The sequence below is a fragment of the Pelodiscus sinensis genome, chromosome 27 (genome assembly GCF_052426305.1).
Source record: "Pelodiscus sinensis isolate ZL-2025 chromosome 27, ASM5242630v1, whole genome shotgun sequence".
Taxonomy (NCBI): domain Eukaryota; kingdom Metazoa; phylum Chordata; order Testudines; family Trionychidae; genus Pelodiscus; species Pelodiscus sinensis.
In genome coordinates, this window is record NC_143078.1 from 9,153,849 (window position 1) to 9,177,299 (window position 23,451).

Consider the following 23,451-nt stretch of genomic DNA (forward strand, 5'->3'; position numbering starts at 1 on the left):
CCCTCCGAGCATCAACCCAAATCAGGGATGGATAAAAAAAATTGTGCAATATCTTCAAGAGTTCACCAAATATAAACAATCAGCACCCTATCTAGGTCTGCATTAAGTGTGCTCCATAGTGTACCAATGGGGGCTGGGATTCAGGATTCCTAAATTCTTTTCTCAGATTGGCCACTGACGGTGTTTGTGACCTTAGGTAGGTATCTAGGGACAAACTGTTCAAAAGTGGCCCCTGATTTTGAGTGGCTCAGGTATTAGATGCCCAAATGGAAATGCCATGGGCCTGATTTGCAGAGGTGCAGAGCGATTGCAACTCCCATTGACTTTGACCAGGTTTGCTGGTGCCGCTCAGCATCTCTTGGCAAATCAGATCCCGGTTGTCGCCAAATGAGCCCTGAAATACTGAAATACCCCAAGTTAGTGGACGGCCCATCACCTAGCTCTGCCTCAGTTTTCCCATCTGTAAAACAGGCTGATTCTTTTGCCACAGGAAGAGATTATAATGCTCCATTGATGGCTCTTTGCAAAGCTGATTCCCAACTAAGTGCCATATCAAAGCCATGTGAATATATTTCCAGTGATGCATTTGGAAAGCTACACATTCATAGTAGATTATATGGTGTGTGTGACATACACACACACTCAACATATTAACTATGGCAAAACAACACTACTGTAGTGTCAGGAAATTCAGTGTCACCTTCCTGTAGGTAAATCTTGCAGCACGTGTGGTGTGAAGGATCACAGGAGCCTGCAATTCATTCCCCATACAAGCCAAATGAAGGCAGGAAGAGAGTTACACCAGGAAGGCATTGGACCCATCCCATCTGGAGTCCTAAGACAACTACTGAGCTAAAAGCAGGGTAACAGCTAGAGGGAATTCCATTGCTCTTGTTAATTTGCTTCTAATCTTTACCAACTTTTGAACACGTGATTTATAGTGAAATCCCATCAAATTCAGGCCCAAGGGGAGCATCTCATTCCCAAGATTGCATGTCAGTCCATCTTCTGTCTCATCAATGGCTCTCGAGCGACAGTGGAATAGATGGGGTATGCGAAGCCACCCTGAACCAGGTACCCCTTAAATTATGTCCCCTCTCATTGACATGTTTGGCACATTCTACTTATGAGCACTGGTGACTGGTGCTTACAAGGGGAGGGAGTGCAGGGGGGGCTATGCTCCAGCAGCAGACACAATTTTCTACACTCTAGGTCCTAGTGGTGCCCCCCCACAGTCTGGCACCTGAGGCGGCCGCCTCAGTTCGCCTTGTGGTAATGTCAGCCCTGCCTGGTCATACCCATGATAAGAGGACATCCAGCTAACCACAATCATGCCGGGCCACGGATGGTGCAGGATCAAAGAGTTCTGGATTACAGAGGTTCAACCTGTATTAATTTTGCATAAAGGTAACGAGACAGCAACCCTCTGGTCTGGCACAGCAGGACGGGATAGAGATGAGTGAAAGATCTCCAGAACTAAAGGCATGAATCTCTAGAGCTTATTGATGCTCAAGGACCAGGCTCTAGGCCCCTGGCTCTCACCCTTTCCAGACTGCTGGCCCCCTTTCAGGAGTCTGAATTGTCTTGCATATCCCAAGTTTCACCTCACTTAAAAACAACTTGCTTACAAAATCAGACAAACATATACAAGTGTCACCGTCACATGAGTTCTGAAAAACTGCTGCCTTTCTCATTTTTACCGTATCATTATAAAAAAAATCAATTGAAATATAAATATCGTACTTACATTTCAGTCATCTGTGTGAAATTTTAGTTTGTGCTGACTTTGCTAGTGTTGTTTATATAGCCTGTTGTAAAACTAGGCAGCTATCTAGATGAGCTGATATACCCCTTGGAAGATTGCTGCGTACCCCCAGGGATTCATATACCCCTGGTTGAGAACCACTACTGGGGGCCAGGAGTTGTAACACACTCACATCCACTCTGCTGAGGCACACACCACACACTGACTACTGGGTTACACTAATGCTGCCAGAGTCGGTTCCAATTTTAGACTTGATATGGAACAAATTTAGGCCACTACGAACTGAAGGGTTTCCAAGGTTAGTTTATAATTTCCAGTTACAACAGATTTTTTTGTAACAATGTAAAAGTTCCCTTGGGGTTAGGAACCCAGCCATCAGCACTGGACGAGTGCAAGAGAAGCAGACTGTGGCTGTATGCTTGGGTTCATGCTAGCCCTCAAAGGTCCTCAGAAAGTATAACGCTTTGTCTACACTGCCAATTGAGCAACAAAACTTTTGTGGTTCATGAGTGTTCAATACCTCCACCCACTCCAGGAAAGACCGAAAAGTTGCGGCTGCAAGTGGCAGTGTGAATGGCTCGTTGTTGGTAGCAGCGCCCTCCTATCCCCAACACGAACCCCACTCGTAGGGCGTGGAAGTATTTTGTCCACACAAGTACCAACACAGAGTGTTTACACTGCCAGACTTTTAGCAACCCAGCTGCGTCACTAAACGAAAGGCTGAGTACGCTGGCTTCACTCTCTGAAAATGCAAGCCAAGGGAAAACAGACCAACAGCCTCACTGGGGAGAAATGAAAGCGCGTTTTAGATGTTCTGTCTGTTGGCTCTGATCCTGCAATCTGCTGTGGCAGTAGAAAGGCACATGGATTTCAGGGGGGGTATGTGGATGGCCAGCTGGCACTCTTCTAGCAGCAAAACTAGAAGAGTTTTGCTGGGATAGCTACCCTGGCAAAGCCTCCTAGTGTAGACACAGCTTCTACTGATAAAAATGGGCTTTAATGGCATAGTTCATACCAATTCTCGAAGCAAAATAAGCTATACTGGCAAAACCAATTTTTGTTTGTACAACTGCATCTATACTAGGACTTTAGCCAGTATGAAAAAATTTCATTTTTATCACACTCTTAACCATCATCATTATACAAGTTGAAACTCTTTAATCCGGCACGCTCTGGTCCGGCAACATCCATGGTCTGGCATGATTTTAATTAGCCGGATGTCCACTTATCATGTAGCCAAGTTTCCCACAGTCCCAAAAAGTTTGTTTACAGCCACCAGTGCTGGCTCTCACTGTTCTGTGCTGTTACTTAACTCTAATTTACCCCTAATATATCTTCTAAGAGCCCAGGAAGCAGTGGAAGTGTTGGTCATGCTGCTAGACAATATTGACCTCCCATGGTCCGGCAAATTCTCTGGTCTGGCACCAGTCAGATCCTGAGGGTGCTGGACTAGAGAGGTTCAGCCTGTACTCGTAAAAGGTCCTAGTGTAGACAATTTAATCTCTGGTTATTAAAACGATCAACCGAGGTTAGAACAAGATCCCCCAAGATCTTGAGTATCTGATATATCATCTATGAGGGGACTAGACCCTCCCATGCCAAAGGGCAGATTTGATGATCTATAGGTTTTTCCTGTTCCTTTATTATTTTTATCTGGACAGTCCAAAGAAATGAGTTTAACTAGTACTGTCAAAAAATTGGCCTTGTCTGAAAAAAAGATATAAATGGCTTGGTCCAACCTACATGGACAAGGCCAAACTGTCTTATCACCAGATGAAAAATAACCATGTGCTTTATCTCCAGATGAAAGAATGGGTTTTAACCTGGTAATCATACCAGGTAAGGTATGAACAGTAAGGATTGATAGTACATTCCCCAAAGAATACCCATGGGAGGGGGAAAAATGAAAAGAGAGCCTTACGGAAATTCCCTCCCCTCCTCCCTGCAATTGTTCCGTTGCAGGGCAAGGCCAGCCCCTGCAGCAAGTCCCTAAATTCCATGGATCCTGCTAGTTTCTAAGGGTATGTCTACACTACCCTGCTAGTTCGAACTAGCAGGGTAGTGTAGACATACCCTAACAGAGCAGAAGGAGGCCTAAGCCAGTCCCAAGTAGCAACACTCCACTGCAGCTTAGGCAGGACTTTAAGCCACAGCTGGCTTGGAGATCCCCTTTCAAGAACAATTCCCAGGCTAGTGGGGTGGCTGTATTAACTTTGCACAAGGAATTCTGCAGAGTGGAAGGAAGGTGTGGCAGGAACACCACCATTTTGGATCTGTGGGTTGTGTGATCTTGAAAGAGACTGGGAGAGAGAACTGGTCAGAAACGGTTACTCTAGAGCCATGGTGTCCAACACACTAGCCACTAGCCACGTGTGGCTATTTGGTCAGTTGAGTGTGGCTAGTTCGCTATAGCAGCAGCTACTCTAGCGGCTACTGCTTTAGAAGTGGTTGGCCACCACAACTCTAAAGAAAGGGGCAATTCTGAATGCATATCCAAGCCAACCTACTCTTGGGATAGTTTGGAACATGTGGTGAGCCACATGGGCTAGACAAAGGGTGCAATCACAGAATCATCCACTCTGGTGCCAGGGTCAGTCTAGAAGGCAACTAAAGGAGCCCAGAGAAAAGCAAAGCCATGGGGTCTAAACATAGATCTGCCTTTCCCCCTGAAGTCACATGGGCACTGGTTTGGGCCTATTGATTCAAAAGCAAATCAGTGCTCCTGGGTCCTCCCAGCCCCAACGCAACCCACAACAAACCCTTCCACCCACCCAGACTGGACACCATGGAACCTTTCGCCCAGTAACGCAACATGAATCATTGCACCTAACCCACCCAGCCAGTCCCATCTAAAACTCAACCCCCCAAAAGGGGCTTTTCTTGTCCTGTGTCTTTATTTTCTATTTAGTTGCTTTGTTCTCCAATCTTTGTTCTCCCTTCTTTGGTCCTTTGTGCCAGCCGGCTCTTTGTTCTGACCTCTTTGTTCAGCCTCCGGATACTCCTCTCTTTGATGCTTTGTTGCTCTCTTCATCTCGGTTCCTTTCTTTCCCTGGTGTGTGTGGGATTTTTCTTTTTTTGGTTGTTTTCTGCCTCCGCCATTTGCCTCGGTTTTTATCTTTTCTCCTGCCTTGTCCACTTCCCATGTCACATGTTCTGGGTCCTGATTGTCTTTAAATCCGCATTTGTCTTGTTTCAGTGCCTGGATTTCTCTGCCTTTATGGTCTTTCTTAATTTCCTTAGCAATTATTTTCCCTCTACTGTGGAAGGTAGATGAGGATTACCTGGCTTTAATTAATTAGCACGTGTACTCTTTAGATGCAAGGCAGTACAGAAGTGTAGAGTATTCTTGCTAATTACGATGATGATAGTAAGGTTTAGGGAGGATTGAAATACTACCTAGTTGTAGCAAAGCATGCTTGCTTAGCAAAATAATAGCAGAAACAGCCAGATTCTCTTGCCACCAGGGCTGGTAGAACATGATCAAATTCACTTGCAAATGTAGATACATGCAGTGTTACTGTAGCCGTGTTGGTCCCAGGATAAGAGAGTGACCAAGTGGGTGAGGTAATATTTTTTCTTGGACCTTGGTGAACGGGACAAGTTTTTGAGATTTTCAGCTGGGGGAGGGGGCTATAAATCCCCCTTGAACCAGACAGCAAGCTCTGTGTCAGCTCAAAAGCTTGTCGCTCTCCCCAACAAGGTATATTAGACCTCCCCCACCTTGTCTCACCAGCATAGATATACTCACACATTCAGCAATAAATCCATTCACAACACTGACCCAACCAGTGAAACCAGAACTAAGCAACTAGCATATTCTCTTGTCCACACAACCACTGAAAAGAGGACTTGTAATGGGGGGAGAGGTAGAAAATGGGCTCTTCTTTATGTATTGCTCTTCTATGATGGATTGTGAACATATCTGTCTTTCTGCTAGTTTTTTACATCACATGGTCAGGTCATACCCAGCTGAAAGATACTATGAAGTCTAGAGAACTACAGGTTGAACCTCTCTAGTCTGGCATCCTTTGAACCAGAGAATTTGCCAGACCATGGGAAGTCAATATTGTCTAGCAGCATCACCAACACTTCCATTGCTTCCTGGGCTCTTAGAAGACATTTAGGAGTGAAGTAGAGCTAAACAGCAGCACAGAACACAGAACCAGGACTGGTGGCTATAAACTAACTTTATGGGGCCATAGGAAACGTGGCCACACCCATGGTAAGTGGACATCTGGCTCACTAAAATTACACGGGGCTGTGGCTGTTGCCAGACCAGATAGTGCCAAACTATAGACAGGTCTAACCTGCAGTGCCATTACAAGCTGAGCAACTGAGATGGGAAGGGATCTGTGGGGAGACTTGTTAAAACTCCTTGTCGGCTGTTTACTTTGGTGAATGCCGAGTCAACTCCTTGACCAAATAACCTTTTAGATCAAGGCTGTCTTTGTTAAGGATTTAAAAGTGAAGGTAGGAGCGCTGGTAAGCTGCACAAGACAGAAAGAAACCAATTTGCCTCCCAGTGGGGAATCTGCAGTGCTGACAGGTGGACTAAAATATTGTGACTCTTAAAGTGATGCAATTTATAGGCTGGGTTCTCTCCCATGCCCCAGTTTCATCCTGATGAGAGTCTAGTGACTTCTCTAGAAAGACTGCTGATTTACATTTGCACTGGCCAGCTCAGATCACAATCAGGCCTTTGCATGACAGCACCACGGGCTTGTCATTTTTAGAGAGCCCCTTTCCACTGACGAACCGCTGTTGGTTTGCTTTGAGGTAAAGTCCCAAATATTTTCCCACGAAAGCACTTTGTCCTTCCGTCTGCTCCTGCCGTGATTCCAGATGGGGCAGGAAGTGGCAGGGTTGCACACCACTGACTTTAGCATCTCTACAAAGTCTTGGTTCTCTCTTCTCCAGGGTAATACGAAATCAGGGATTCATCTTTGGTTCACAGTATGCAAAACCCACCTCCACTGAAACTCCATTTAGCTTGCTGCAACAACAGCTGTTAAACTAAGGAAACAGCCAAATTTAGCAACAGGATGTACCCTTCAGATAACACGATCAATATCAGAAATAAGACCTTTCAAGTGAAAGCTAAACCCAGCTGCGAAAGCTGGGTGTCTCGGGAGATCACTGCTGATATGGGGCTTCTACAGCATTCTTTTCTCAACACCCCTGACTTCTCTTTCCACAAGGTGATTTTTTTTTTCAGCACAACTTACAGTAGCTTGATGGAACCTCCTCCAGTTTGTGGCAGCCTGTGCTCATGCCACAGTGGGATCATAGTAATCACTTTAAGGGGCCGAGAGAAAAAGTGACACAAGACTGTCCCACGTGAGGGCCGAGAAGGGGACTGGATAACTCTGAGTGTCCATATGAATGTTATTTCATGCCCTGGCCTGGCTGCGGATTCTTTTCCAGAAGCCTTGCATGGTGTCAAGTATCAGAGGGGTAGCCGTGTTAGTCTGAATCTGCAAAAGCGACGAGGAGTCCTGTGGCACCTTATAGACTAACTGAAGTGTAGGAGCATAAGCTTTCGTGGGCAAAGACCCACTTCGTCAGATGCATGTAGTGGAAATTTCCAGTGATGGGTTGTAGATCACTAATGATGCGTTGGAGTGGTTTTAGCTGGGGACTTTAGGTGACGGCCAGTGGTGTTCTGTTGGTTTCTTTCTTGGGCTTGTCCCATAGCAGGAGGCTTCTGGGTACACGTCTGGCTCTGTTGATCTGTCTCCTCACTTCCTCGTGTGGGTATCGCAGTTTACAGAATGCTTGTTGAAGATCTTGTAGGTGTAGGTCTCTGTCTCAGGGGTTGGAGCATATGCGGTTGTACCTCAGTGCTTGGCTGTAAACAATGGATCGTGTGGTGTGTCCGGGATGGAAACTGGAGGCATGCAGGTAAGTATAGCGGTCAGTAGGTTTTCGGTACAGGGTGGTATTGATATGACCGTCACTTATTTGTATCGTGGTGTCCAGGAAATGGACCTCCCGTGTGATGGGTTGTAGATCACTAATGATGCATTGGAGAGGTTTTAGCTGGGGACTGTAGGTGATGACCAGTTGTGTTCTGTTGGTTTCTTTCTTGGGCTTGTCCCGTAGCAGGAGGCTTCTGGGTACATGTCTGGCTCTGTCGATCTGTCTCCTCACTTCCTCGTGTGGGTATCGCAGTTTACAGAATGCTTGTTGATGATGGAAATTTCCACTACATGCATCTGACGAAGTGGGTCTTTGCCCACAAAGCTTATGCTCCTACACTTCAGTTAGTCTATAAGGTGCCACAGGACTCCTCGTCGCTTTTCCAGAAGCTTGGCTGTTTGTTTGATTAATAAAAGAAGAGAAAACTTAACTCCTGCCAGCTAATGTGCAGCAAAACAAGCTGTTTCCATGAATGGGTAGAATGGGTCCCAGGCACGAAGTAGAAATTAGGAGGCATCCTGGAATCCCATGGGGGAACGATTCTGCGAGTGAGCAGGGAACTGAATCCAAGTGTCCCAGTGCAGTACCTTATGACGAAACACAAAAGGTGGATGGAACAAACCCCTGGAGAGAGGTGGGGAAGGAGGTGCTAGCAGCAAAGAGAGCAACTTTTGCCCCATGAATACAGCTTGCCACTTGCCTCACCTGAAATGTTGCAAAGCACGAGCCATATCACCGGACCCAGAAGTGGAAGTTTGGGGGCAGTTGAGGGACAAAGGCAGGGAGTTCTCCCAAGAAGCAAGGCTGATGCCAGCAGAACTCGGGCAGCATCTCCCTTCAGCAGGCCCCTGAGCGGAGGCCAGCAAAGTTACGGTGTAGACATTTGAAAGCCATCATTCTGGTTTGCCCAGGTGCAGTTTCCAGGCCACAAGCGGCACGGGGCTGAATTTGAAGCTGGGGTAGCGGAGAGCAGAAAGGCAGCACCTTACATTCCAAAGGAGCCTGAATTGGCCAATCACTGACATGCAGCCACCTCTGGGATGGAATGCAAAAGCCACGCATAACACAATAGTTTCACTCAGGACGTCAAAACTGCCATACCCAACTGACTCATTATACTCCAGTCATCTGAAGAAGAGGGTTTTCAGGGCTGGCTTTGCCATAAGGCGAACTGAGACGGCCGTCTCAGGTGCCAGACTGTGCGGGGGGCAGTGCCACTAAGACCCAGAGAATTGAGACCTTTTGAAGTTTTGGCCCAAGCGAGGGGGCACGGGAGAGTCATTTGAGTGCCCCACCTCAGATGCCAAAATGTTGTGGGCCGGCCTGTGGGTTTTGCCCATGAAAGCTCATGATGCCATCCACATGTTTTGTTAGTCTTTAAAGTGCTACTAGACTATTTGTTGTTTTTTACGTTTTTCCTGTTACAGACTAACCCGGCAACCCCTCTGAAGCTTTTGAAATTCCAAAGTGAGGAGAAGGGAATTTAGGAAGGCAGAAAGTATCCCTTACCTTGGCATTTGAGCAGCACAATGGGGCTAACTGCCGTAATCTTGCAAAAGGGCCATCTTTACCGACCTCCAAAAGTCAAGGCCTCCATTTTACGTATCCGGCAGATGGTAAATTCAATGGCACCACATCCTCTAGTGCCCTGCTGAGACATGGGGCCTGTATTAGCCAAAGCCCTGGTCAATATTCTCCAGGATGAGGGCCTCCTGCCCCTGAGAGCGTAAGGCATTCCCCAGAGGCAGTGATGCCATGGCGACTGGAGCATCAGTTTGGACGTGACCCAAAATGGCACGTTACCAGCAGTTTTGACAGTGGCTGGCTGCCCTTGTCTGAAATCTCCAGTGCAGACAAGGCTTGCTCGCCCATTCCCAAGACAGTGAGCATGGGCGGTGGGTGAAGGTAGGGTTGGGACGGCCCCAGCGACTCCCCCACCCCGCCCCTTGTGCCCAGGCCCTGCCCCCAACCCACAGCACAGGGAGGGTGGGCGCTCGGGGGGCAGCAACACTCCGCCCCCAGTATGCCTACCGTAGGCGTTCTGGGGGTGGAGTGTGGGCGGGGCCAGGCTGGCGGTTTGGGAAGGCAACGCCTCCCCCTGCCTATTATACCCACCGCCCTTGACTGTGAGTAGCGGTGTGTCCACAGCCACCTCGCTAGCAGGGTCAAGCCAGGTGAAAGGAAAACAGGCCCGGCACAGAAAGACGCTCCTCCAGTCCCAAACCCCCTCACCCGGCCACACTGGGCCCAGGGCGTCGTCGGCACGGCAACAGAACCCGCCACGCCACGCTGAACATGCGACCCCCCGACCCAGTCCTCCGAAGGGCCGCGCCTGTTTTTATAACCGAGCGGGCAGTGGGAAGGGAAGCGAGCCCCAAGCCCCCCTCATCTTTGTATCGGCAACCATGCAAGGAATATTGTTCGGCGCCGCACAAAAGCGTCCCTGAAAATAGAAGCGCGGCGGCCAGGCCTGCCAGTGGCTGTGTGAGATAACGTCTACTTGCAAACACTGGTGCCTTTGTGCGGCTGTCACTGCCCCTATTGTTCGGGAGCCGATTGCCTGGGGGATATTGTTCCCTTCTTTTGTCTCAGCCCGGCTCCTTTTTGTTTGACTTTACTTGCCATTTCATTCCTCTCCTTTGTGCTGGGGTTCTCCCTTTTGTGTCTCGCTCCCCATTCTCTGTGTGATTTGTATTTAGCAATTGTTCTCAGCCCATTGCAAACACAATGTGCTCAGGGCTCTTTTCTCTTCTCTATCCATTACCTATTCAGGTGGGTTTAGCTGCAGATAGGTACGAAGCAGAGAGGGGCCTGGCCCAACCTGTGGAAGATATGAATCTTCCCAAACTTTGGGGGCGCCTGGCAGTGGATGTGAGCCACGGGGGGGAGGAGGAGGTGACTGATTTTACAAATTTAAACTTGTGTGTCCTCACTCCGGGGAAGAATCTAGTGTAGTCTGAGGCAGGCTCTGTTAATGTGGACGCGCTACCTTGGATTCAGAGCCCCGGGAAGCTGCAGGCAGCCTTCCTGAAGCCAATTAGTTCAGACATACACATTTGGGAATAGCATTATTCCTCATGAAAAGCAGGACTATACAGTTTGAATTCCGCAGCCCCTTAATTGGGAGTAATGGGCTTGGTAGCGTGGACACATCGCTTACAAATTCGATCTGGGGGGAGGAGTTATTTCAGACTAAGGTCCTAGTGTCGACCAGGCCTCGATAAATAGTAATAGAGGTTCCAGTCAGTAGGGTGGTGCATTGTGCTAGGCGCTATACAGACCCAAAGAGACAGCCTGGCCAAATCTGAATAGCACTTTGCGGGAAGCTAGACTCGCTCCTGTGGGACAGACGCGCCAGGCGGGTGGAATGGGGCTGTGTCCCTTGCCCCAACTCCACACCCCAGCAGGAGCACCAGACATGTGGAGCAGGTAGGGCCTGTTTGATTCTGGGGCTCGCAGGCATGGGCCCCACTAATCCCAGGGCTAATCCAGTTCTGTGCTGCACCATAAGTGCACGTTTGCCTAGGCCAGGGCTTGGAGATGGGTTAGTCCTGTCGTGACCTGTCTAGACTCTTCCCACAGCCCTCGGGTGGGTTGGACCCTGCCGTTTGGGAAGCACTGACCCACAAGATACGACCCGGACAAGCAGGAGTGTGCACAGTCCTTTGCCACTGGGGAACCTTCTCGGGGTAGTTTTCACCCACTGTTCGCACCGCTCCCAGAGGGGCAGAGCTCTGATTCTCCACATATGACAGAGGGTGGAAGTGAGCGCCGGGACCTTGCCCACCGTTAAGCAGCAAGCTCAGGCAGGGGCAGACTCAGAACCCAGGTCGGGCTGCCAACCCAGTGCTTTGGCCACGCGAGAGCTAAGATTTGGGGTTGATCCTTGATAGAGACTGGATGGAATTATGCCCTTCGCACCTCATGCCATGTCTGGACCCTTGGATGCCTCAAGAGGTCAAGCCAGGTCTATGTAATGGCACAGATGCCGGTTACCTGCGGGTAGAATCAAACCTGGGATCTCCAAAGCTGAGTGCATGAGCTAAAAGCCAGCCAGCTGGTAGTGAGGGCTGTAGAGTGAAATCATTATTCTCTCTGGGTATGTCTACACTGCATCCCTAGTTCAAACTAGGGATGCAAATGGAGACAATCGAAGTAGTTAATGAAGCGGGGATTTAAATATCCCGCACTCCATTAACATGATCTCGCCGGCGCGCTAGTTTGAATCACAGCTGATTCGAACCAGGAAGTGCGCGCCGGGACGCGTTAGTTCGGACTAAAGCCCTTAGTCCGAACTAATGTTACTCCTCAAAAAATGAGGATATTTAAATCCCCGCTTCATTAACTACTTCGATTGTCTCCATTTGCATCCCTAGTTCGAACTAGGGATGCAGTGTAGACGTACCCTCTGGAAGTGAGCCCAGTGCCTCTAGGCAGGACAGTGCACCACACCCATGAGGTGTGTGGGTAACACTTATCTTTGGAGAAGATGGAGTCTGGAATCACCCTGGTTTTCTGGGTGCAAGACACGGCCCACGGCAGGGCAGTTTTTAACAACAGCAAACGCTAGGGACCTAGTGACATTTTTTCCTTGCAGCAGATTTTCATTTTTTTTTGTTTGCCATCCATCCCCGTCTTCTTTCTGCATTTCCATCGAGCCTAGAACAATACCAGCTCCTGCGGATTTGCATATTCAAATTCCTGCTTCTGTGCCGCCGACTCGGTGCCCTCAAGAGGTGTCACTCCAGGTGTCCCAGACAGGGCCAGAAGAGCAGTTCCCCTCTCTCCCCACCCAGCCATGTGCCTTGGGAAGCTGAAACTCGTCTGTCCTGTTTCAAAGGAATTCACACCTGTGCCAGGAAAGAGGTGAAAGTCACAGCATGGCAGTTCTGGTTCCTGGGGGCCGTAGGGATAGGGTGGCCGCTGCTGCATTCCCCAGAATCCTGGAGGCTCTGGTTCTTCTGGGAACGGCGTCTCTCCCCCTCATCCCACCAGTGGCACCTCACACACATGGTGCGTCGGCCAGGCAGTGCAGGGTAAGAGGGGGCTCAAGGGCTTCATAGCCAGTGAGCATACTACAAATACAATTTTTGCGCTAATCCCCCCACTCCCAGGACTTTCTGTTTTAGCTGCCCAACAGGGTGAAACTCCCTCAGTACGCATGCCTCCCCCCGCCCTATACCTGCCCTCCCCTGTGTACCAAGATTCAACTGCAGCAAGGGAGGTTGTGGTTGGACATTAGGAAAAGCATCCTGTCAGGGTGGTCAAGCACTGGAATAAATGGCCTACGGAGGTTGTGGAATCGCCCTCTCCGGAGATAGTTCAGAACAGGTTAGACAGACACCTGTCAGGGAGGCTCTAGATCAGGGCTACTTAACACGTGGCCTGTGGGCTGCATGCCCTGTTTGTTTGTGGCCCGTGGTGCGGTTTGGGTTTACGCAGGACTCAACACACGGCCCGCGGGTGGGATCCTTTGAACGTGGCCTCCACTGCGAACAGGCTCCACAACGGCGGGGTGTCTCCCAGGCGGGGTGAGCACTGAAAGACGCAAGCGGACGGGCTGGCTGGAACAGACGGGTGCAGGGTGTCGGCGTTTCTAGCCCCCAGGGAGGAGGTGCTGGGAGCACCGGGGCATTGTGGGAAGTGCTGGCTGCTCAGCCTTGTGGGCAGAGCCTGAGAGGTGCTGACGGGCTCACATCCGGCACTGGGGCTTGATTCTTAATCTGTGTACTCTTGCTAGTCAGTGTGAAAGAAGCTATTTGCATCTCTATTTGCATGTATATGCAACCACACTTAAGCTGCGGCCCTCGGCATGTGCTGTGAGTATCACTGCGGCCCTCAGGGCTTCCAAAGTTGAGTAGCCCTGATCTAGACGGTGCTTGGCCCTGCCGTGAGGGCAGGAGACTGGCTCCCTTCCAGTCCTAGGAGTGTAGGATTCTAAGACCCCTTCTGTCCCCAGCACCCAGCCTTGCTTCTACAGAGGATGCGGGAGAAGAGTCAGTGTCACCATGAAGAACGTGAGCCATCAGCGAGAGACCGCAGCTGCAGCGACAGCAAACTGTGGCCACCCCCAGTGATGACAACGCCCCATTGTCCTCTGGGGGAGGGACGGGATGACTTAATCGTCCTTTTCCATCTCTAGTGTCTGAGAAACCATCACAATAAAAGAACAGCTCGAGGCTGCTTCCTTCTCCTCTGAGGGACGACCGGCTACAATAAGGGGGTATGTGTGTCAGCTGGGGCACACAGGACAAACCAGGGCCTGCGAGGGTCCATGGGGACGGCATGAGTCCCTGAATACAGACAACAGCAGGGCTACAGGGCATTGCTGCAGGGGGCGTGCCTGGGAATGAAAGCAGCAGCCTGTGGGCTATTGTTTCATTGTTGTGGCTTCAAAGGACAATGGAGCATTGTTGTCTCTGGGGATCCCATTGTTTGCTTTCCGAGGCCAGCCCTATGCTGGACAGAGGTGTCCAAGGCCCGGCAGGCTCTGGGTGCGGGTCACGGAATGACAAGGCAGGCATGTTTTCCGGCATGGGAGCCGAGTGCGTGTGGACAGACACGAGCATGTGAGTGCACGAGGGTATCAGAGCGCCGGGGCAAATGTGCCAAGGCAGTGACTCCATGGCCGTGCAAATGAGCAGGGTTTTAAATGCCCTCCTCCCCCACTGCAAAATCCTTCTTGGCAAGGGTGAGACATGCCCTAGCAAGGGCTGGTTCTGCCACCCCGGGCGATTGCAGCGTGAGGACCAGTGAGCAGGTGAAAGCCCCTTTGAAATCACCGCTGCTTGCCCCTCACCTCTGGAGGCTGGCAGAGGGTCTGGCCCCCACCTCCCGCATGGCGGGGAGTTTGGCCATGCACCACAGCGAACACCCACGGATGTGCAAATGGCGCCCTTTGCACTGAAGGCCTGTTGTGCCCCTGCGAAAGACACTTTTTCAGTCCTGCCCCCCACCCCCCCAGCAGATTAACCCTGCAAAGAGCAGGGCTAGGAGGGGAAAATCCCGGGCTGTCCGGCACAATACGGAGGCAGCCTGGAAACCCTCATGCTTACCGGGTTCCTCAGGGGAGCTGTCCAGCCTGGCGCAGGGTGGCAAGATGGTGGGCAGGCGCCGGCAGCCTGTTAGGGCTGAAAAGCCTCACTACTCGATTTTAAAAGGGGCCACATTTTTTGTGTTTTTTGTTTAACAACTCTCGGGATCCTTTTTTTTTTTTTTTCCCTCAACAAACTTTTTGCTGGTGTGGTTTTTTTTGCGTGTTGTATTTTTTCTGAAACCATCTGGCAACCCTAAGCAGGGCTGGCAGTTTCCCTAGGCCCAGGGAAAGGGATTTGGGAATGAGCACCTTGCTAAAACGCCCAGGAAGAGAGGGCCCAGGCTGCCCTCTGCACGCCATGGCACCTTGGATCTCAGGGTGGGGTGGGACTGGAGTGGGAGCAGAATCCAGCCCTGTGCATACCACCCCCAGACCTAGTCCCTAAAAGAGCAAGGAGCCTTGTCCACGAGCTGGAAAGGGACAGACCTGTGAAAGAGACTCATTTCCTGCCTTGAATAGATTCCTGCCAGGCCTCTGCTCCCCAGGAAACAGGGTAACACTTGGCAGGAAATGCCCAGGCCGGACGTAAGGCGTAACTCAGTAATCCAGGGAGCCGAGCTGAGTCTCAGCAGGGACGCATACCTAGCACTTGCTCTGAGCGTCCTCAAGCTCCCGGCTGGGGAGAGAACAAGCGGCTGCCAAGGTGGAGTCAGCAGAAAGGGCAGGTGGGAAGGAAGAGGAGAGGGGCAGCCCCGTTCTACTGTTCTCGTCCTTACTGCAAGGCAACGGAGTCAGGACTCCCCGACGGGGGGAGATTTTGGCAAACTCACTGCAAAACGGGAAGCTCTGCTGACTGAGCACATTTGTGCCACATGCGGGGCCCCTCGGGTCAATGGCACGAGGACGAACAAAGGAGGTTGGGAGTTCGAGAAGCATAAATCGCCCTGACGCACCTCCCGGGGCCAGATCTCGATCTCCTACTACATGGCGTATTTAGCCCCCTCGACTCAAGCAGTGCCGTTGAGAAGTAAGGTACTATGCTACGTGCAATGTTCCTGCTAATTTTTTCCATGCACGTGTGGAATAAATTCTGTTATGTGCACAGAGGCATGTGAAGGTGTGCACCACCAATAGAGACACATGCTGCTGGTGCTGTGGGCGCTTTGCTAATCAGCTGGGCGGCATTTGAATCTCTCCTGGGTGGCCGCCCAGCTTACAGGAAACATTGGTCATGTGATTAAGGGGAGGGGTCAGAAATTGGCCCTGTGCAGTGCATTAGGGTGGTACTGGCTTTTCCATCCCTCCTCCTCCAAATAATGAGTCTTCTGCCCTGCTGTCACCCCTGCAATAGACCGTGTGAGGCAGCCCCTGCCCGGAGAGCTTCCACTCTACACAGAAGGGCTGAATGGATCATCCCCATTTTACAGATGGGGAACCGAGGCCCAGAGAGATGGAGCGAGGGCCAGGCAGGCTGGGACAGAGTCATGAGCTGCATCCAGATCTCCTGAATCCCAGGCCGGTGCCTTTGCCAGGCGAGCCTTCCCCCCAGTTAGCTGCAAGCAGCCACTGGCAGCTCTCTTGGGGAAGCCATGCCCAGCGCTGGACAGAGCTGGCCGGAAGGCCCCTCATGAACACCAGGTGCCTCTCTTGGGATGACCACAGGGAGCCGGTGTCCTGGAAGGTCTGAAGACAGAGCAATAGGTCCTGAAGGTGTTTCTGGTGGTGCACCAGGCTATCGCCCACCAGTATAAAACAACTAGCTCTCTTGAGGCCAGCAGGGCTATGCCCCCTTACCCTAGCTCTGCTTCTTTGGTTTCCCTGCCGCCTCTTGGATCGGGTACAAAAGCTGCTGAAGACTATCCTGCTAGCCCAGCCCAGAGGAGGCAGGATAGTTCAGTGGTTTGAGCCCAGGCCTGCTAAACGCAGGGTTGTGAGCTGAATCCTTGAGGGGGCAATTGAGGGATCTGGGGCAAATCTGTCAGGGATGGTGCTTGGTCCTGCCATGAGGGCAGGGGACTGGACTCAATGACCTCTCGAGGTCCCTTCCAGCTATATGAGAGAAGTTTATCTCTATTTATTATATAGACAGGGCTCTTAGCACTACCCATAGCTCCAGCCTCAGCCCGTGGGGAGAGGTGGAAAAAGCTTCCCTCCTGTTTGCACAGCCCCTCCATTTGCATTGCTCTCTCCTATGTAAAAACCAGAGCCCTATGCAAAGGGGGGACAATAAACACAGGGGCCATTTTCTGCCTCCAGCCTGAAGGCTCAGGAAGCCCTGCAGGGACTCAGACACTCCCCGTGATGTGCGTAGGAGAAACGCCTGACCAGAGAGGGCCTGGTACCCGGGGTGGGGAGTGTCTCTCACCCTGGACACCTGGATCCTCAGGGACCCTTCTAGCCTTGGAGAGAAAACTGCCCTTCCTGGGGCATCCATTCACCATCCACCTGCTCACAAGCCCGGGGGAAGGAGAGATGCTTAGCAGCAGATTTATAAATTCACAGGAAAAAGGGGCCTGTCCAGTCTCAGGCAACTCCATCAGCCCAGGATGGCTTTGCCTTGTGACAGACACCCCGGCCACCTGCATGCTGGGGAGCCGGGCTGCGGGGCGCAACTGGCCCCCACGGCTTGTTCCAAGTAACTCAGAGACAGACCCCTGCCCGCTCCCAGCCACCCGGTCCCCACAAGCTCTCCATCCCTCTCTGCGGCCAAGGGGCCCTGTGGGAGGAGCTGGGTAACGAGGCTGTAAACAAAAGCCGAGAGCCCCCCCCACTGCGAGAATGGCAGCTCTTGGGTGGCTTGGTGCCACCTCCACCTTACAGACCCCACCCCTTCATGCTGGCATCACAGTACAGAGGAGGAACACAGGGAGACCTCTCCCTTGCACTTACCTTGGCTGAAGAGCAGACCCTGGGGAGCCCACAAAGTGCCTAGCTAGCCCCCCTTTAGAGAGCAGGCACCGCCTGCAATCCCATCCATATAGTCACCTGGGGCGGGGCTAGTGTCCATGGGGCGGGGCTAGTGTCATGGCTCCGCCCACCACACACCTGGGCCTGCCTATGTGCTGGAGAAAAGATGCCCGGGGCTGAGTGCCAAAGCCAGCATTAAGCCCCCTAGCTATGGACAGTGGGTGAAAATCCAGCTAGCAAAGGCAAGCCTCACCCCCACGCCTTACACCGGTGGCACTACCCCATGGCAGAGGCTGCCCCCAGCCCTGGAGCATCCCCCCTGCTTTCCTGACTAGCAACACTATGATCCCAGCCTTCTCAGCTGGCTGGAGCAGGGGCAGTTGAAGGGAAGTTGGAGTTTCTGGGCCTTGCTGGTTGAGCTGCCAGGGTAGAGGCTGTAGCTGAAGAGCCGGGGGATCAACCCTGCACTTTTGTTCCCTAGAATAACCTTCGGGATGTGAACATGCTGCTCTGAGGGGTTAGTGACGTGTATAGGAATGGGGTAGCACCCCTCCCTTAGCTAGTCTGGGATCTCTCCATCATCGGGTCGGCCTCTGTGGCAGAAGCGGACAGGGCAGCTGTGGTCTTACATAGCTAGGCCTTGGGTCTTTGCCTCATCAGTAAACCCAGGTCTCGGGAGCCAAACGGTGTCTGGAGTTTCCTCACATTCTCAGTGTTGCATAGAGAACAGACCCACTAAGGTTTGGGGGACCGGGGCTGTGCTCACCAGACCCAGCGCTGCAAGCCCACACAGCAACTCCAGTGGGTGTGTAGCCCACACACTGGCTGGGTGGGGCTCACTGTCCCCTGGAGAGAAAGAGACCACTTCAGAGAGGAGAAGCAAGTTTGCTCTACAGCCTGAGCCGAGAGCCAGCCAGCTTTTCACTTGAGCTGCAGAGGCTCCTGCACTAAGCTCCAAAGGTCCCAGGTTCAGCTCTGCCTGTTGGCGTTACCGGTGCTCTTCCAGTATGACTGTTCCCCATCTCCTCAGGCAGATCATATAGAGTCATGCACATCTGTGTCACTCTCCTGGGGGAAAGCAGGTAGCAAACACAAGCCCTAACCTTTATGGACAAGTCCCAGAGGGTCCGTAACTTCTGCAAGAACTGTTTTGCGCAAGAGTTCTTGTGCAAAAGGTCTTCCGCAAGAGTGCGGCCACACTGCCATGTGCTTTTGCACAAGAGATGTGCTTTTGCGCAAGAACGTCCATGGCAATGTGGACGCTCTCTTGTACAAGAAAGCTCTGATGGCCATTTTAGCCATAGGGGTTTCTTGCGCAAGAAATTCATGTTGCCTGTCTACACTGCCTTCTTGTGCAAGAGCTCTTGCGTAAGAGGGCTTATTCCTTGTGAGGAGAGGAATAACTCTTCCGGAAGAAGCCCTGTTTTCCGACACTGTACTGTAAATGTACTTGTGCAAGAACGCACGTGCAGTGTAGACGCTCTAAAAGTTTTTGCACAAGAACAGCTGTTCTTGCATAAAAAGCCTGCAGTGTAGACGTAGCCCTAGTGTATCATTATTAAGCATTTATATTATAGTAGAGCCCCCCAGGGTCAGGTCTCATGCGAGGTGCTGTGCAAACACAGAGGGAAAGTGTTGTGTGTGCTTGTCAACAAGAAAGGGACACGTTCTCAGCTACTCAAACCAGTAAGCCCCTCATTCTGCCATGACTGACATCCCGAGCACGGGCAGGGAGAAACACCTCAGAAACGCGCACAACTCTAGTGTCAAGCGAGGAATGTCTTTTGGCATTACCGTGCTCAGCAGTTACAGGAGGCAACGTGGGGACAAAGCTAGACACCAACTCCCAAAGCCAGGACAGCCGAATTCTAATTCTGCCACTCCCTCACTGGGCGACCATGAGCAAATCCTTTCCCCCTCCTTGCTCCGTGCCTCAGTTCCCCTCTCTGCAAAATGGGGCTTATACTACTTGCTCACCTTTGCAAGGCATGTTGAGACCTATGAATGAAAAGTGCTATGGAGCATTGTGTCCGCTGAAACATTTATATGTACAGGAAGCTGTGGCTGTTTTGGTTCAGCCGGGAGGCTGTGTGCTTCAGAACAGCTGGCATTTTGGGTGTTGTCGTGCTGAATGAACACCTCCTCTGGAAGCTGACTATAATCAGTGCCATTAGTTAATTGATCACCAGCCAATGTTAATTGATCGCTAGCCACTTTTGCAAATATGCAACAGACCAATCCACCCTGGGTGCTGGCAGAGCATGTCCTGCAGGAGATGTTTCTTAATGGCCGTGGCGATAGTGCTGCATGCACACAGACCTCTCTCTCCAGCTTGAGTACAGTACAGTTTCCTCTCTGATAAAGAGTTCCTGCCACAGCCCCCCCGCCCCTTTCCCTCACACCCCAAACCCATGCATGCCTCACCGCGCACCCAGTTCGAAGCCCAGCCCGGGCTGCCGATACCATCTCACTTCCTAGCCATGAGTATTAGCTCTGCTGCTGATTTATGATAAAGGGATAAACCTCCGAGACGTGTTCGGGGGGAGGTGTTTTGAGACCCGCCGCGATGGGCCCCTACCAAGAACGAGGGCTTTGAAAGACGAGCAGATGCCTGCGGTGACCTTGACTTAAAAGGCCACCCTCACTGGCAGCCTGGCACCCACCGATGCTGCCTAATGAATCCCGCTCTGAGAGCTGCATCTTGGCAAGCAGGGTGCCCCAGAGCCCTGCTCCACGGGGCCACCGCTGCAGGGGGACAAGCCCTGAAACGTGGAAGGGGAGAAGGGAGCCATTCTGTAGATGCCCCTCCAGGGATCCACTCCGCATGAGCCACCTGAGCAGGACACAGCTCAGCTTGACAGCATCGGCTTCGCACAGTTCAATAGCCACTGAGCTCAGTTGCCACGGTCCCTCTCCCAGTGCCAGGGAGCCTGGCACAGGTCGCACGGAGAGGTCTGTGCAGCCCAGAGAGGGCAGCGTGGTCCTCCCTAGAAAACATCAATTCACAAACCAAATGCCTTACCTGCAGGCCGCCAAAGCTTGCAGAGCAGTAAAACACAGCTCCACATGGCACTGTCTCGCCCAGGAGCGCTGAGCTCTTCCTCAGCCCTCACACAAGTCCCCGGGCTGAAAGAAATAGCTGACGTTGGGGGAACTGTTGAATAGATGTTCAGGGCAGAATTTTCCCATGGGTTTGGAAACCTTTGGCCTGTCCCAATGGTCCTTTTGAGACTCTGGCCCCACGTGGTAAGGAGAGCAGCGGCGGAACATGGACTAGAACCCAGGAGTCTGGCTTGGAGTCCTCTGCTCTAATGAATGGGCAGCGCCTCTTGGGGAACAAGATGGTCAGGTAGAAAAGGCTTGACTGGCCTAAGGACATGCCTTTCAGGCTCTTGTGCTAGCTCCGGCTTCACTGGATCTCTGTCCCACCATCGCCCAGGGCCATGGCTGCTGGCAGACAACTCCGTTTCTATTGCCGCTCACCTGGCTGCACGAAGCGGCTGGTGTTCGCGGCCCCCAGCAGCATGGGAGAGTGACCAGTGCAGAAGATACTCAAGACTCCACGCTGGGGAGGGAAGAAGTTCCTTGACTAGAGCAGGGGACGGTGATACAGGTCTCCCAGGTTTGAGTCCCACCTGTAAAAGGGCCAGGAGTCAGGTGCAGATACTGACTTGCTATCCGGGAGAGGGATGTTGGCAAGTACCCGTGCACACAATTACCTGATAAACCTGGGCTCATCCCTTAATCCTAACGGTTACACACAGCCCCCCTCCTTGCTGCCTCTGTATCTGAAGCAGCAAAGCGGGCGAGAGGGAGGCAGCCCCGGTGGAGTAGGGATGTAATAGTACAGTCGGTTAACCGATTGACCAATAAGCAAAAGCTTATCAGTTAATGCTATCGACGACACGCATTTCCCCCTCCCCTTCTCTCCCCTCCTGCCAGTACATTTTTTTAGCAGGCTGGCCAGCAGCCCAGCTCAGTCCTGGCTTGCATCAGGTCTGGGGCCTACCCCAGCTGCGGTTCTGCATTTAAAGCATGTTAGGAGGCAGGCGGGCCAGCTCCAGCTTGCCGCAAATCCGGAAGCTCAGACCACTCCCCCCGTCCAGGGGCTGCTGCCACCCTGCGCTGCTAGCTCTCTATCAGAGGCAGAAGTGTGGGGTGCCAGGGAGCCAGTCCGCAAGGGGAGCTGGCTTTTAAACTGGCTCCCCTCATGGACCAGCTTCCGCCTGGAAGCAGCAGCATGGAATGGCAGGGGGCTCCTTGGGAGCGAGGCTGGAGCTCACTGGCAGCTGGGGACTATAGAATAGTCGAGTAACCGACTTAAAAGCTGCCTATGAGCACTGGCAGGAAAAAAATCCACTAAAAAATCCAGCAGTTACACGTTTACAAAAATAAACGTTTCTCTGCACCCCTAGTCAGGGCAAAGTTCCTCTGGGTGGCCTTCACTGGCTCCTTAGTTTGCTTCGGGGAGCAGCGGGTGCTCTCTGGGGTCTCTGCTCAGTGTCTCCCTCTGGGTCCCTCCTTTGGAACCTGTCACCTGCTCCCCGGAACCTGTCGGGACCCGGGTTCAGCAGTTCCTCCCAGAAGGCAGGCCGAGGGGCCGTCAGATGTAACAGTCTGAACTCCACTCTTACATACCAGCAATTGCACCAGGCATTTGGGCTTATATACAACTCACAGGTGGCCAGCTTCAGAGCCTGTGGCTAACGAGTATCTTACCCCAGGGCTATGTCTACACTCGCGGCTTTTTGCACGCAAAATATGCAAATGAGGCTAAGCGTGGAATATCACCGAGCCTCATTTGCATACCTAGTGAGCCGCCATTTTTGCAGAAGAGGCTCTTGCGCCAGAAGGAGCTGTCTACACTGCCCCTTCTTGCGCAAGAAAAGCCCTCTTGAACAATACCCTGATTCCTGAAAATAATCAGCGTAGCGGCATTACGCAAGAGGGTTTTTCTTGCACAAGAAGGGGCAGTGTAGACAGCTCCTTCTGGCGCAAGAGCCTCTTCTGCAAAAATGGCAGCTCATTAGGTATGCAAATGAGGCTCAGTGATATGACACGCTTAGCCTCATTTGCATATTTCTTGCGCAAGAAGCCACGAGCATCGACATAGCCCAGCAGTGCCTCCACTGAAGTTGGTAGGCCAGAACCACAGGGAGGGGCGAGCATATTGGAGGTCGTTCTCCTGACATTAGTGGGGCTACGCCAGTTTACGTTATTTAAATCAGCGGAGAGACTGGCGTAACGCTATTCCACAAGGAACAAGACACCACCCAGCATGAGCTGTACGAGAATCGACTCCCCAGAACTTCCCCTGTCTTAGGGTCTCCTTTCTGAACCATCTTCAAAAGGGTCACAAAACGATGGTCACAGATCATGGCCTCCGACAAAGTGGCGTTTTTACCCATGAAAGTTTATGTCCCAATAAATCCTCCGGCCAAGTCCCACAATAGCACCGTGGCTCACCTCCTGGGTGGGTCCTGTGAGGCTCAGCTAACCACCCCGCATGGCGGCCCCTTTTGCTGGTATGTCCGCGCTCCCCAGCTGAGAAGCAGCAAAAGGCCCTTGATTTGTTTCTCCAAGAGATGCTGCAGGCTGGGTAACGCTGCTGGAGTGGTGGGTATGAATGTGAAAGTTCATGACGCTGGGAGGAGACAGCACTGGCCACCTTCAGGGCCGGCTTCCTGTACTAATACAGATAAACTTTGCTGAGCTTGGCCTTTCAACACCCTCAATCTGAGCCCTTGGGCTGGGGGCTTGACAGAAGGAAAGGGAAACAGCTGCCAAGGTCCCAGTCAGCTTCCCACAGCAGGATCTCTACCAT

At 51.9% G+C, this 23,451-nt stretch overlaps 1 protein-coding gene across 2 annotated transcripts in view; it reads right to left on the reverse strand.

Annotated features, from left to right (window-relative positions):
* The window catches only part of SOX13 (SRY-box transcription factor 13), a 95,155-nt gene that overhangs the window by 69,617 nt on the left and 2,087 nt on the right, over positions 1 to 23,451 (reverse strand). The window contains exon 2 of one of the 2 annotated variants that reach the window (XM_075910107.2): positions 20,650 to 21,262. The exons of the other annotated variant lie outside the window; for it this stretch is intronic. The gene's annotated coding sequence lies outside the window, so the exon portion shown is untranslated. The remainder of the gene's footprint in view (positions 1 to 20,649; positions 21,263 to 23,451) is intronic. 2 annotated transcript variants of the gene reach the window in all.